This window comes from Lithobates pipiens, unplaced genomic scaffold, assembly GCF_037356315.1.
Source record: "Lithobates pipiens isolate NorthernLeopardFrog02 unplaced genomic scaffold, aLitPip1_a1.2 Scaffold_3, whole genome shotgun sequence".
Classification (NCBI taxonomy): domain Eukaryota; kingdom Metazoa; phylum Chordata; class Amphibia; order Anura; family Ranidae; genus Lithobates; species Lithobates pipiens.
This window is the reverse complement of record NW_027507790.1, coordinates 222,937,416-222,952,360: the sequence shown is the minus strand read 5'-3', so window position 1 is coordinate 222,952,360 and position 14,945 is coordinate 222,937,416. Positions and strand designations below refer to the sequence as shown.

At 45.5% G+C, this 14,945-nt stretch overlaps 1 protein-coding gene across 3 annotated transcripts in view; it reads right to left on the bottom strand.

Moving 5' to 3' along the window:
- The window catches only part of FYB1 (FYN binding protein 1), a 301,988-nt gene that overhangs the window by 201,798 nt on the left and 85,245 nt on the right, over positions 1-14,945 (bottom strand). Inside the window, exon 1 of one of the 3 annotated variants that reach the window (XM_077462821.1) lies at positions 10,724-10,885. The exons of the other annotated variants lie outside the window; for them this stretch is intronic. The gene's annotated coding sequence lies outside the window, so the exon portion shown is untranslated. Of the gene's footprint in view, positions 1-10,723; positions 10,886-14,945 lie in introns of those variants that run through there. 3 annotated transcript variants of the gene reach the window in all.

Genomic DNA, 14,945 nt, shown 5'->3' with positions numbered 1-14,945 from the left:
TATGCCCTTCAAATTCCCATTTAGTGGTTGTATTGTTCAAAGTGATTTTCATTATTAGGGATGTGGGTATCCTATTCCACTCTGGCAACATTCTGACCCCTGTGGTTACACGTTGAATGCTATAAGTTCAAATTTTTGAGATTTGAGATAATAAAGTAATTTTACACTATGAGAGGCTTCTCCTTTTGTTCCTAATGTTCCTACTATGTGCATCCCGGGGGTGCGAGAGAATTTGAAGAGGCATGGTAACGCTGGTTGGAGGGTTATTGACAAGTGGTATTTCCTGACTTATATCCCTGGCTTCCATTTTTAATCCAGAGATGCACCTTATATCAACAATCGCTATTTGACTTTCTTATTAATGCAAAAGGTCAGTTCAGTCAGGTGAGTGCGATGTATTGTTTTTGGGACACGGTGTAAAGGAGCGTGCATTTGTTTGGATATCTGGAGCACGTGGGCAGCACTGAATATTGACTTTTATGTTCATTCCCATATTTAATCTTTTTTCTCTTGAACATTTGTTGTATGTGTTTTATATTGTTTGATATTATTTAACTTAAAGGTACATGCTCTGTTTTTTTGTTTATTTTAGTTGAATAACATATTGTTGTTTGCAACAGCGGCTGTACATTTTTTGCACTAGCGCAGGTGTTCTGTATAATTTTTAAAGCTCATCATATCCTTCCTTAAAGCAGACCTTCACTTAAAAGTGAAATTACTGCTATTTTTATTTTTTGGGAGCGGGTACCTTTATCTGACAGGTAACCGCTCCCGCTCAAACCTCCACAATTCTCACCTTGGTGAGAATTATGGAAATTTGTTGAGAATGTATTTGATACTTCCAAGAATGGTTGAACATCGGACTCATTCATCTCACATGACAGTGATGGTGCATTGTGATTGGTCGCGGAAGAACCTAGTGCTGTCCCATGGGCTCAGGCTGAGAGTTCTATACTGTGGGCAAAAGCAGAAGTGGGGTACAACACTACAGCACATCTTTTCCTTTACCTTCCATGGTTAACTTTAAAGGACCTAAAGAAGTTGTGGTCATTATGATTTTTTTTTATTATGATTGTTGTATTTTTATTGATTTTATATTATGGAGAATGTAAGCCCTTGTACACACGGTCGGAGATTCCGACAACCAAATCCGTCTGAGGTATTCCGACGGATTAATTCCAGAAGAGGTCCGGAAGTGATGTTGCATACACACGGTCGGACTAAGTTGACGGAAAATCCGATTGTGCATAATGTGATGACGTTATTTCGTTAGGACGCGACTAAGTTCAGACTAGTAGCCAATAGCTTTGGTCTAGGAATTTGATCTGAGCATGCATGGCACTTTGTCCGTCGGAGTAGGCTACACATGATCGGAGTATGTCCGATCGGAGCATTTTGTCGGAAAATTTTACCGGCAAGTTGGAAAAATTGGTCCTTCGGATATTCCGACGGAAACAGTCCGATGCAGACCACACACAGTCGGAATATCCGACAAAACGGTCCGATAGGAAACATTCCGACGGAATCTCCGACCGTGTGTACAAGGGCTAAAAGGAATAGCTGCAATACACCAAAGGGCGCAAACACATTATTGTGGTGGGTACAAGTTTAGGACTACTCCCTCTTGACTTTCCGACAAATCTTGTGCGCACACTTAGCATCTTGGACAATGCGAATACCCGCTCTATGACCACATACCATTGCATATGTGCCAGTTTGTGACAGCTCCAACCAATACGCATCATACATTTTTAAATACTTTTTGCCCAATGACATGTTTTTAATGCTACTCTGTTGAAATGTCTTCTTCTGTGGTTCTTTGGTTTTGGCCAGAATGTGACATTAGTAATGATGCCATTGATGACTTGGCATGTTTATCTTTTTATTTTTTTTATTTCTATTGAACCTTTCTAAGAAGATGCTATGTGGTTTCAGAAAGTTCAACTATACTGTAACCAATATGTATTTCTGTTTACCACTTGCAAATTATGGGTGTGCCACGTATGCCCTGAAAAACGACACTTCGTACTCCATGTGATGCTTCCCCGCCACTCTTATCAGCAAATCCAGGTCAAAATGACAGCCGGGATTTGCCCTCTATCAGAGCAGCAGCTGCAGTGTTCAGAAAAACTGTTCAGAAGCTTAACTCAGAAATACAATGTAATAACATTGTTGTTACATTGTTTTTACATTGTTTCACAGTATATTGCCCCTCATTAGCCTCATTATTTTATGTTTTTTTCCACACATACAAAATATAAAAAAAACACTAAAGGCTTGTTTAAACTTGTGGTTGGGGAGCGTTAAAAGCATGGGGTTGACCCGCACCCCCAACCGCCCCAATAAAGCTGCAAAAGCTGCTGACAGGGGTGTTTACATGCCATGGTTGTGAATGTTTGCATCTGTCAAGGGTGGTGCCACCATTGAACATGACCAATTAAACAAATGGGGACGTGACACATATGCCCTTCAACCATGTGCATTACACCCAGTTGTGGTGCGTTGGTGCAGCATTTATAGGGTTAAAACCTGCAAAGTTTAAACTTTGTCTAAATTAAATAAACCAAACTAACCTAAATACACTCAACACCTCCCACCACCCAATGACAAGGTCGGTCATTTTGCAGCACAATCATTTTTGTGATACATCACTACACTCATTCTTATTTATTAAATATTATATATTATATTCGTTTTTTAAATTCATGAAATCCAGTAATTTATTGGCCCTGATTTGGTTGCACACCTCTGCTGTAGACAACTATAGGCTGTTGCTTACAGTCAGGCACGTACTAGGCATCGGGACTACAGGGAGTTTCCCGGGGGGCCGATGGCTCAGTGGGCCAGTTTCAGTGACAGCCCATCAAAGTAATGGCTGTGCGGCTCGCCCTCAACTTCATGCAGTGATGTGAGAAGGATGAGAAAAATGCAGAAAAGAATAAGTGAAATAATAAAAGAGGTTAGTGAGGACTCCTTATATTTTGCTACTTATGTTTTTTTTGCACAATTGCGTATAGTTTATATACTGTTTTTGTGCTTGTTTGCAAAATTAAAGTGGGCCAGTCTGGATGAAGTCCAGGGCCAAATTTTTGTCCCAGTCCAGTCCTGTTTACAGTACAATGCAAACTCTTCCCACTAGGAAATGGCCTACGCCAGTGGTCTCCAAACCCGGGAGCCAGATGTGGTCCTTTGCTTGCCTTTATCTGGCCCTTGGGACACTATTCCCTCAAATTACACCAATGATTGCTCACCATTTCCCCTACTGACACCATTAATGGGGCACTATTCTTCCAATTGATACCAACAACGGGCACTATTCCTCCCAATAAAATCAATGATGGGGCACTAATGCCGGAGCATTTTCTACTTTCACTGGCCGCAGTCAGTCCAGCCTCCTAAAGTGTGAAGGACAGTAAACTGGCCCTTTCCTTAGAAAGTTTGGAGACCCCTGGTCTAAGCAAAATGAACCTAAAGGAGCATCAGGTAATACATTTGAAACATATGGAGTATTTTTTGTTATAGAGATTCAACATAATTCTGTCCTTACTGAAAGTATTATTGGAAGTCAAAAGAGGATGTGTCTCTTCACAGCCCCTTTGTGAAAATGGAAGATGGGAGAACTGAAAGCCATGACAGTGTACAGTATATAGAGTAGATGTAAGCTGTTACTGAATGACATCTAGTGGGGGGGGGGCATTTATAATGTAGAGCAGTGGGCATCTACCCTGTCCTCGTGGTCCACTAACAGGCCAGGTTTGCAAGATAACTGAAATACATCACATGTGATATCATTTTCTGCTCAGTGATTGCAGTATTCTAGTCTGCATCTCCCCAAGGTAATACATAAAACCTGGCCTGTTACTTGGCCCTGAGGACAGGGTTGATGACCACTGATGTAGAGCACATATCGGTTTCCGATATACGCCATGGTGTTACTCAACTCCGAGGCCTGCAACCCATTTATAAAATGCAGGCTGTGGTATGGGCTTTGATGTTTGGCTTAGAACTTTGCAGATAGAACTTGACCTGACCCATCAAAACCAGGACACGGCTTTGAGGGGTCATGTGACCAAGCTCTAAAAGCTAATTTTTGAATACTAATAACTTTAAGAGCACTACACTCAGTGCTAAAGCCAGGTCTGTACTGCTACTTTTCTATTTTGTATATGTGTTGGTTATGGAGAATCTCCGACACAGAAAGTGACAGGAACAGGCAGTGAAATAATGATGGAGACACCTTTTCCTTTGACAGCTATCGAAAATAGGATTTCCCTCATAACTCCTGATGTGTCTCTGGGACAGGAAGTGAAGGGAAATTCCCTAAATGTAAAATTGCTGAAACAGACAGCAAAAGCCTATTTATTCTTAATCCAAAACTAAAAAAAAAAAAGTTTGGGCTTTGAATAGACCTTAACCACTCAAAACAGTTGTATACTCTTTTTTTTTTACTTTTACCTATAGGTAGGCCTATAATAAGGCTTACCTGTAGGTAAAAAAAATATCTCCTAAACCTGTATGGTTTTGGAGATATTCCCCTGGCAATGAGCCGCTGACTGCAGCGGCACATGCGCATAGGGGAACATGTCAGCTCCCTCGGCGTGGATCGGGTGAGATGTCAGGGCCTCGTTCTAAGCTAAGTATTTCATGATGAGTTAGTATGCGGTGCATACTAGCTCATTATGCCTTTTGCCTTACAGGTGAGTAAAAAAAAAATGGCAGCGGGTTTACTCCCGCTTTAAGGACCAGCCTTGTTTTGAGATTTTGGTGTTTACATGTTTAAAATAGTTTTTTTTTTTGCTAGAAAATTACTTAGAAAAAAAAACAATATATAATGTTTGGAGGTTCTAAAACCCTATAGAATAAAATGGCGGTCATTGCAATACTTTTTTTAGCACCGTATTTGCGCAGCAGTCTTACAAGCACACTTTTTTTTGGAAAAAGGCAACAGTTAAATTAGCCCAATTTTTAAAAAAATTTTGAAAAATAATGTTACGCCGAGTAAATTGATACCCAACATGTCACGCTTCAAAATTGTGCCCGCTCGTGGAATGCCGACAAACTTTTACCCTTAAAAATCTCCATAGGTGACGTTTAAAAAATTCTACAGGTTGCATGTTTTGCGTTACAGAGGAGGTCTAGGGCTAGAATTATTGATCTTCCTCTACCGATCATGGCGATACCTGACATATGTGGTTTGAACACCGTTTTCATATGCGGGCGCTACTCACGTATGCGTTTGCTTCTGCGCGTGAGCTCGTCGGGACGAAAATATTAATTTTATTATTATTTATTTTACTTTTTATTTTTACACTGTTTAAAAAAAAAAAAATTGTCACTTTTATTCCTATTAAAAGGAATGTAAACATCCCTGGTAATAGATCTCTTAAATATGAGATCTGAGGTCAAAAAGTCCTCAGATCTCATATTTAGACTAAAAAAAAAAAAAAAAAAAATTGCAAAAAAGAGTGACATTTTGACATCTCTTCCGCCCAGCAATTCTATGGAGACAGGTGGGGGCCATCTTCCCCTCACTCGTGTCCATAACTGACAGGAGACAGGACGTGATCGCCTCCACCGCTGCCGACGGCTCTGGTAAGCGGCGGAGGGTGACGGATCGCGGCAAATCGCTGCAGAGACCACTTTTATCTTGAAGCGGACTGCCCGCTGAAGATGAGGATACCAGGGTTATGGCAACTAGCTGCTGCCATAACAATTATACCCCCCTTCAAACAGCCTTCGTAAAACTGAGGCGGGCAGTCCGTAAGTGGTTAAAGTGGTTGTAACCCTAAAATAAAACAACTAAAAAAATCCTGTTCCTTCAAGGCATGATCTATAATACAGTGCTTGTGCCATGTAATCTGTCCCTTCCTATGTTGTAATATACCTGGTTGATCCTGCCTGTTCCTGTGTCCCCCTGTCTGTGCTGACCATGGTAATCAGGGCTGCTGAGCCATGATACTGTGGTCAGTTTATGTGCCTCCGTCATCCCGCTCTCTGCTTTGAATCTCCCCCCTTTCCTCCCTGCCTGTCAGTGTTAGAGCAGCTCTCCTCCCCAGCCCTCCCACTGCTATTCTACTGCAATAAGCAGCAAATATACTTGTATCCCCTCTGGATTACGCTGCCAATTATTACAGTGTGTGTGTTATCTTAAAATGAAAAAGTCTAAATACCTTTTCTCACACCTCTGCTGTGTGGTCACGTGGTCCCCCTCACAAAGGAATCTTGGCCCCTCTCACTTCCTTCCATAGATCTGGGAAGGAGAGCAGAGGAGGATCATGTGACCTCACAGCTGTGTGTGAGAAAAGGTATTTAGACTTTTCATTTTTAAAAACACTCATACTGTAGTTATTGGAAGCATAATCCAAAGGGGATACATGTAAAGTCCCAATGTGAATAAAGAGCCAGGAAATTGTATATATAGAAGAAGATCAGCAATGGCAGTCCTGTACTTCTCTCATAACAGGATTCGATTTTGGAAGCAGTAATTGCCTGATTTGTATGCTAATTTCAGATGGGTAAATCTAAAATTGAAGCTTCATGCCGTAATATTCGACTCCACAAGATAGATTTATCCCACTACCACATTTGGCACTTTTTGTTGGGGGGTATCTGATTTTGACAGGTACCCACTCCCACTTCCTGGTAAGATCGTCGCACAGCGATCTATGTCATGTCTGCCCCCGGCTGCCTTCTAGGACCTGTGTGTCTGAGAAGACGACGGGACCATTTCGAAAGCACAGCGCGACTCGTGCGTGCGCACTAGGAAATGGACTGTAATCCTGATGGCTGCACTGCTGGTTTCCCTTACTTGGAATACCGGCCCCTGCACCCGATTCCAATGAATGAAACGGCTTAGGGTGCCGACATCGCGGGATCCTTGGACAGGTATTTGTAGCTGCTGACATTTACTTTTTTTTTTTTGTCTGACTAGAACTCCTCTTTAACAGTGGCCAGTGCAGTCTCCAGAGGTCTGTTAGCTTTGAGAAGGAAGGGGGGGGGGGAGGGGAGTGCCTTGCTATCCTGGACTGTGTGTTTCTATTGATGCACACAATGTAGGCAGACACAACTCTAGTCCCTAGTGCAATAGGGGCTCCATAGGATGCTGCAAGAGAAAGGAGCTACCCTAAAACAGGAAACCCGGGACACTGGTCATGGATCCAGCTTAAACTGCAACATAAGCAAAGATAAAAGATAAAGAAGCTGCATATTCACTAATGATAATTAATGATAATTAAGCTGCTGGAAGTGCTTTATACATTTAGTTCAGGGGCGTAACTATAGGGGGTGCAGCGGTAGCGACCGCAACCGGGCCCTGTGATGCAGGGGGCCCATGCAGCCCCCTCTACATATGGCCTGCAGCAGCATAGGCAGCTAGGGGTACCAGTGCACCATGCACACGGGTGGCTGGAGGTGGAGGGCAACTAGCAGAGCTCCATGCTGGACTATCGCACTGGCTACTCTTTTTAGTTGTGCATTCCCTGCATGACTTGTGTCCTCAGCCGGCTCCTCAGAGTACCCCTCTTCTGCTCCATGCATTGCCACTCAGTCCGATGTCGTTCTCCCCAGCCAGAGTCCCGCCCCCCCCCCCCAAGACGGCCCACACTGCACTGTATACTTCTCCCGGGTAAACAATCTTTAAGCAAACAGATGCAGTTCAGCCCTATGAGAGCCCCCTGGAGGACACTGCAGGCTTGTCTGCCAGCCCCCCTCCTCTCCCGTCATACACAGATGATGAAAGGTCTTTCTGGGAGATATGCTGATCGCCAGTCCAGCACACTGGATGGAGCCCAGGCCAACATGGATGAGTGCGCGGTCTACAGCTTGGTCATGGTGAGTGAGAGGACCCCATTACATTACCCCACCATTACATACCCCCTCCATCTCCCCCTGGGGACAGGGACCCCTTCTCACGTGGGGACAGGGACCCCCATCTCCCCTGGGGACAGGGACCCCTTCTCACCTGGGTGCAGTAACTTCATATGCCCTGGAGAAAAGGACCTCATCTCTTCTGAGGACATGGACCTCATCCTGCCTAGGGACAGTCCCCCAATGGGTCACCTAAAAATTTAATTAAAAAAAAAACTACTGATACCAGTGGTGGAACTACAGGGCTCACAAAGGTCATACCTGTGACCACGCCCTGGAGTTCCACCGCCGGACTCAGAGGGAAGGGCCCTGGCTGAGGTTCAGGGGGGCCCTTCATGGTTTCTTGCATCGGGGCCCTGAAAGTTCTAGTTACGCCACTGATTTAGTTGTTAATATACAGTGGTGTGAAAAAGTGTTTGCCCCCTTCCTCATTTCCTGTTCCTTTGCATGTTTGTCACACTTAAGTGTTTCGGAACATCAAACCAATTTAAACAATAGTCAAGGACAACACAAGTAAACACAAAATGCAATTTGTAAATTAAGGTGTTTATTATTAAAGGTGAAAAAAAATCCAAACCATCATGGCCCTGTGTGAAAAAGTGATTGCCCCCCTTGTTAAAACATACTATAACTGTGGTTGTCCACACCTGAGTTCAATTTTTCTAGCCACACCCAGGCCTGATTATTGCCACACCTGTTCACAATCAAGGCATCGCTTAAATAGGAGCTGCTTGACACAGTAAGGTCCACCAGAAGATCCTTAAAAGCTACACATCATGCCGAGACCCAAAGAAATTCAGGAACAATTGAGAAAGAAAGTAATTGAGATCTATCAGTCTGGAAAGGGTTATAAAGCCATTTCCAAAGCTTTGGGAATCCAGCGAACCATAGTGAGAGCCATTATCCACAAATGGCGAAGACATGGAACAGTGGTGAACCTTCCCAGGAGTGGCCGGCCGCCCAAAATTACCCCAAGAGCGCAGCGACGACTCATCCAAGAGGTCACAAAAGACCCCACAACAACGTCCAAGGAACTGCAGGCCTCACTTGCCTCAGTTAAGGTCAGCGTTCATGCCTCCACCATCAGCAAAAGACTGGGCAAAAATGGCCTGCATGGCAGAGTTCCAAGGAGAAAACCACCGCTGAGCAAAAAGAACATCAAAGCTCGTCTCAATTTCTCCACAACACATCTTGATGATCCCCAAGACTTTTGGGACAACATTCTGTGGACCGATGAGACAAAAGTGGAACTCTTTGGAAGGTGTGTCCAAGTATATCTGGCGTAGAAGGAACACTGCATTTCAGAAAAAGAACATTATACCAACAGTAAAATATGGTGGTGGTAGTGTGATGGTCTGGGGCTGTTTTGCTGTTTCAGGACCTGGAAGACTTGCCGTGATAAAAGGAACTATGAATTCTGCTGTCTACCAAGAGATCCTGAAGGAGAATGTCCGACCATCTGTACGTGTACTCAAGCTGAAACGAACTTGGGTTCTGCAGCAGGACAATGATCCTAAACACACCAGCAAGTCCACCACCGAATGGCTGAAGAAAAACAAAATGAAGACTTTGGAGTGGCCTAGCCAAAGTCCTGACCTGAATCCTATTGAGATGTTGTGGTATGACCTTAAAAAGGCCGTTCATGCTCGAAAACCCTCTAATGTAACTGAATTAGGACAATTCTGCAAAGATGAGTGGGCCAAAATTCCTCCAGGACGCTGTAAAAGCCTCATTGCACGTTATCGCAAACGCTTGGTTGCAGTTGTTGCTGCTAAGGGTGGCCAAACCAGTTATTAGGTTTAGGGGGCAATCACTTTTTCACACAGGGCCATGATGGTTTGGATTTTTTTTCACCTTTAATAATAAACACCTTCATTTACAAATTGCATTTTGGGTCTACTTGTGTTGTCCTTGACTATTGTTTAAATTGGTTTGATGTTCCGAAACACTTAAGTGTGACAAACATGCAAAGGAACAGGAAATGAGGAAGGGGGCAAACACTTTTTCACACCACTGTAATTTTAAGTTTAGCGTTACTACTCTAGAAATACTGTTGGTATCTTTCTCATACCTCCCAACATTTTGAGATGGGAACGAGGGATACCTACTAGCAAATGTATGTAGGCATAGGACACGCCCCCCTGCCACACCCCCTTAAAGGAGAATTAAGCCAAAAAAAGGTTAATTAAATCCACAAGTGCTCTTTTTACCACTACTATTGTATAATTGTACAAATGCAGCAATTTAGAATTTGGATGAAAGGTTTAGCACTGGGAAACACTTTCTGAAAGATAAAAAGAGCATTTTATATACAACTATATAGATCAGACCAAAATGAGGGACAAATGAGGAGGAATGAGGGACAGAGGGACATCTGGGACCCATCTCCAAATCTGGGACAGTCCCTCAAAATCAGGGACAGTTGGGAGGTGTGATCTTTCTTAATAGAATAATCACGCAGACTGCTTTGTGATGGAGTATCTTTCAGCAGCCATGACTCTGAGCCTACACATTGAAGTATACAGTAAATCCAGCTAGCTCTTACCAGTCAGATGCCTGTGGGGCATTTCTCAGTGTTTATCGCTGCCAGTTTCCTGGTAACTATTCTTACTATATAACAGTATGCACATTATATGTTTCTAATAGGGCGAGGCATGCTGTACAAATCACATTTATCAATAATTTTGTAATGATGAAAAACAATAGGAAAGACCTGAGCAATGCTACCTATCTGGCCTCACATCAGCCACATAGCATTTGCAGCTGGTATGCAACTGCTACAATGTAGTAATCGAACAAAGAAACAAAAATAATGTAATAGCTAACTCATTATTAACTTTAATGTCTTGCTACTTACATATGCAGTGATTCCGAAGAGCAGTAATGATGGAAGACAAAGGCAGGTGACAGGAAAGATCCTATTGGTGTGTTCTGGGTAGCTGTGAAAATACCTTCTTGTTTTATATTGAGAGCAATGCTAGCCGGCTGCCAAGTGAAGAACAATTACTCTTCTCAGAAGGTGACTTTATTTAAATAGGAACTGGCTTAATAAAGGGAAGCTGAAAGGGAAACTAAAATGCTCCGTTCTTGCAACAATTCCTGCGGACTTAAAGGAAACCACACGCGAGGCACCATCGCAGCGTTGTAGAAAAAATTTAGAAATCTGTATTAGAAAGTGGTGCAGCGTTGTTCCCAGCAGAATAGGAAAATGTGCTGCAACAGGTAGCAGTACAAATATAAATTCAATGAGTCAATGATGGTCATAAAGTGCAATGAACTATGCTAATACCACCGTTACACTGCTCAGATAGTAATACAATATATAAGGGGAGAGTGCAACAGATTGCTAATAACACCTTTAAAATTCCAAATAAATCATGACATCCAAAATTCTAGATGGTGATAACAAAGTGCAAAGCAAAAATCTGTTGTGCAAGTAAACAAATTGGTGCAAAATCAGCAATATAGTGCAAAATCAGTAATAAAGTGCAAAATCAGCAATAGGCAAAAAATGCGCAGAAAGCAATATAGTGTAAAAAATAGGAAAGCTTCCTGTGCTGAGTGCCACTGGCCTGTGAAAAAATGCAAATTACAATCCAAAGTGCAAACTATATAACACAATAAATGGTGCTGGCTATCAGCTAGAGCTGGTCCATGCAAATCCACAGTGTGCAAAAATGCAATTGCAAATAGTGAGTAGAGTCTATTTCTTCTTTATGTGAATGTGCATTCCAATGTGCAGGTAGCAAAATAAAGTGCTGGAGGAATAGAATATCTCCTCTTCGTGTCAGGGGATCCACTGATGAAGTCACGTGGTTGTGATGTCACGCGTAGGGGGGGGCAACACGACTTCCAGCGCGACTTTTGGAGGCAACTTGGACACGACCTGAGTATGAATAACAGCGCGACCTGGAGCAACATCAACATGACTTGGGATGACTTACAACACGACTTTAAGTCGCCCCAGGCCAGGCAACTTTGGCTGTGGCCAATCAGAGAATAATCAGTTATCGAGGGGGAACTCCATGCCAATTCCAGGAGCATACCAGGCCCTTAGGTCTGGTATGAATTTTAAGGGGGACCCCCCTACCCCGAAAAAAATGACGTGGGTCCCACCCCCCAAAATCCATACCAGACCCTTATCCGAGCACACAGCCTGGCCGGTCAGGAAAGGGGGTGGGGACGAGCGAGCACCCACCTCTTGAACCATACCAGGCCCTCAACATAGGGGGTGGGTGCTTTTGGGGAAGGGGGACGCCCTGTGTCCCCCCCACCCCAAAACACCTTGCCCCCATGTTGATGAGGACAAGGGCCTCTTCCCGACAACCCTGGCCGTTGGTTGTCGGGGTCTGCGGGTGGGGGGCTTATCGGAATCCGGGAGCCCCTTAAATAAGGGGGCCCCCAGATCCTGGCCCCCCACCCTATGTGAATGAGTAAGGGGGTACCCTTATCCGAGCACACAGCCCGGCCGGTCAGGAAAGGGGGTGGGGACAAGCGAGCACCCCCCCTGAACCGTACCAGGCCGCATGCCTTCTACATGGGGGGGTGGGTGCTTTGGGGAAGGGGGGCGCCCTGCGGCTTGTACCCATTGATTTCAATGGAAGTCGCCTCCAAGTCGAATCTCCATCTATATTGAAGCGACAATGTCACCTCTCTCACAGAATAATCAGCTCTCGAGGGGGAACTCCACACCAAACTTTAAATAAAAAAAACGGCATGGGTTCCCCCTCCAGGAGTGTACCAGGCCCTTAGGTCTGGTATGGATTTTAAGGAAAACCCCCCTACCCCGAAAAAATGACGTGGGGCTCCCCCCAAAATCCATACCAGACCTTTATCCGAGCACGCAGCCCGGCCGGTCAGGAAAGGGGGTGGGGACGAGCAGATCCCAGCCCCCCACCATATGTGAAGGAGTAAGGGATACATCATACCCCTACCCATTCACCTGGGGAAAAAAAGTGTCAATAAAAAAAAACAACACAGGTTTTCAAAGAAATTTATTAATCAGCTCCGGGGGACTTCTTCCGACTTCGGGGGCCTTCTTCCGACTTCTCCGCTCTGTTCGGCCTCTTCTCCCAGTGCCCGGCCTCTTCTCCCGATCTCCGGCGTCATCTCTCGCTCTTCTGTCGGCTCCTCCGCTAGTAAAAGAGCTGGAAGAAGATAGTGGAGGAGCCGACAGAAGAGCGAGAGATGACACTGGAGAGTGGGAGAAGAGGCTGGATACTGGGAGAAGAGGCCGAACAGAGCAGAGAAGTCAGAAGAAGACCCCGAAGTTGGAAGAAGACCCCCGGAGCTGATTAATAAATTACTTTAAAAACCTGTTGTGTTTTTTTTTTATTGACACTTTTTTCCCCAGGTGAATGGGTAGGGGTACGATGTACCCCTTACTCCTTCACACAGGGTGGGGGGCCGGGATCTGGAGGCCCCCTTATTAAGGGGGCTTCCTGTTTCCGATACGCCCCCCCGCCCACAGACCCCGACAACCGGCCAGGGTTGTCGGGAAGAGGCCCTTGTCCTCATAAACATGGGGACAAGGTGCTTTGGGGTGGGGGGGCCGCAGGGCGCCCCCCTTCCCCAAAGCACCCACCCCCCCATGTAGAAGGCATGCGGCCTGGTACGGTTCAGGGGGGGAGGGCTCACTCGTCCCCACCCCCTTTCCCGACTGGCCTGGCTGCATGCTCGGATAAGGGTCTGGTATGGATTTTGGGGGAGCCCCACGTCATTTTTTCGGGGTAGGGGGGTTTCCCTTAAAATCCATACCAGACCTAAGGGCCTGGTATGCTCCTGGAGGGGGAACCCATGCCAGTTTTTTATTTAAAATTTGGCATGGAGTTCCCCCTCGAGAGCTGATTATTCTGAGAGAGGAGACATTGTCGCTTCAATATAGATGGAGATTCGACTTGGAGGCGACTTCCATTGAAATCAATGGGTACAAGCCGCAGGGCGCCCCCCTTCCCCAAAGCACCCACCCCCCCATGTAGAAGGCATGCGGCCTGGTACGGTTCGGGGGGGGGGGGGGGGCGCTCTCTCGTCCCCACCCTCTTTCCTGACCGGCCGGGCTGCGTGCTCGGATAAGAGTACCCCTTACTCATTCACATAGGGTGGGGGGCCGGGATCTGGGGGCCCCCTTAAAGGTGGCTCCCGGATTCCGATAAGCCCCCCGCCTGCAGACCCCGACAACCAACGCCCAGGGTTGTCGGGAAGAGGCCCTTGTCCTCATCAACATGGGGACAAGGTGCTTTGGGTTGGGGGGCCATGGGGCGTCCCCCTTCCCCAAAAGCACCCACCCCCCATGTTGAAGGCATGCGGCCTGGTATGGTTCAAGAGGGGAAGGCGCTCGCTCGTCCCCACCCCCTTTCCTGAATGGCCAGGCTGTGTGCTCGGTAAGGGTCTGGTATGGATTTTGGGGGGAGCCCCAAATCATTTTTTCGGGGTAGGGGGTTCCCCTTAAAATTCATACCAGACCTAAGGGCCTGGTATGCTCCTGGAGGGGGAACCCATGCGGTTTTTTTATTTAAAATTTGGCGTGGAGTTTCCCCTCAAGAGCTGATTATTCTGTGAGAGAGGCGACATTGTCGCTTCAATATAGATGGAGATTCGACTTGGAGGCGACTTTCTTTGAAATCAATGGGTACAAGTCGCCTAGAAGTCGAATTGAAGTAGTACAGGAACCTTTTTTGAAGTCGGAGCGACTGCTGTAGTGTACATTAAGACGGCTCCATTAACGAACATTGATTTTCTCAACAGCGCGACTTGGGGTGACTTGGAGCGACCTGAAGTCGGATGCAGAGTTTCCCCTGTGTGAAACTGCTCTTTCTGATGTAGGCAAACGAGCTCGCTGCTCGTGGAGATAAGTGTTTTTGTCATTTGCTTTATGTGAGTACCCTCATTGCTAATTTAATAAATACGTATACTTTTACCCTAGCTAGCGGCCAAGAAAGGGGTAAAACCACCGCAAAGCGCTGCTGTGGCGGCGCTTTGCCGGCGGTATAGCCGCGCTACCCTATTTATTTCAATGAGCAGTAGTGTTGAAGGAGCGGTATACACACCACTCCTTCACTGCTCCAAAGATGCTGCTAGCA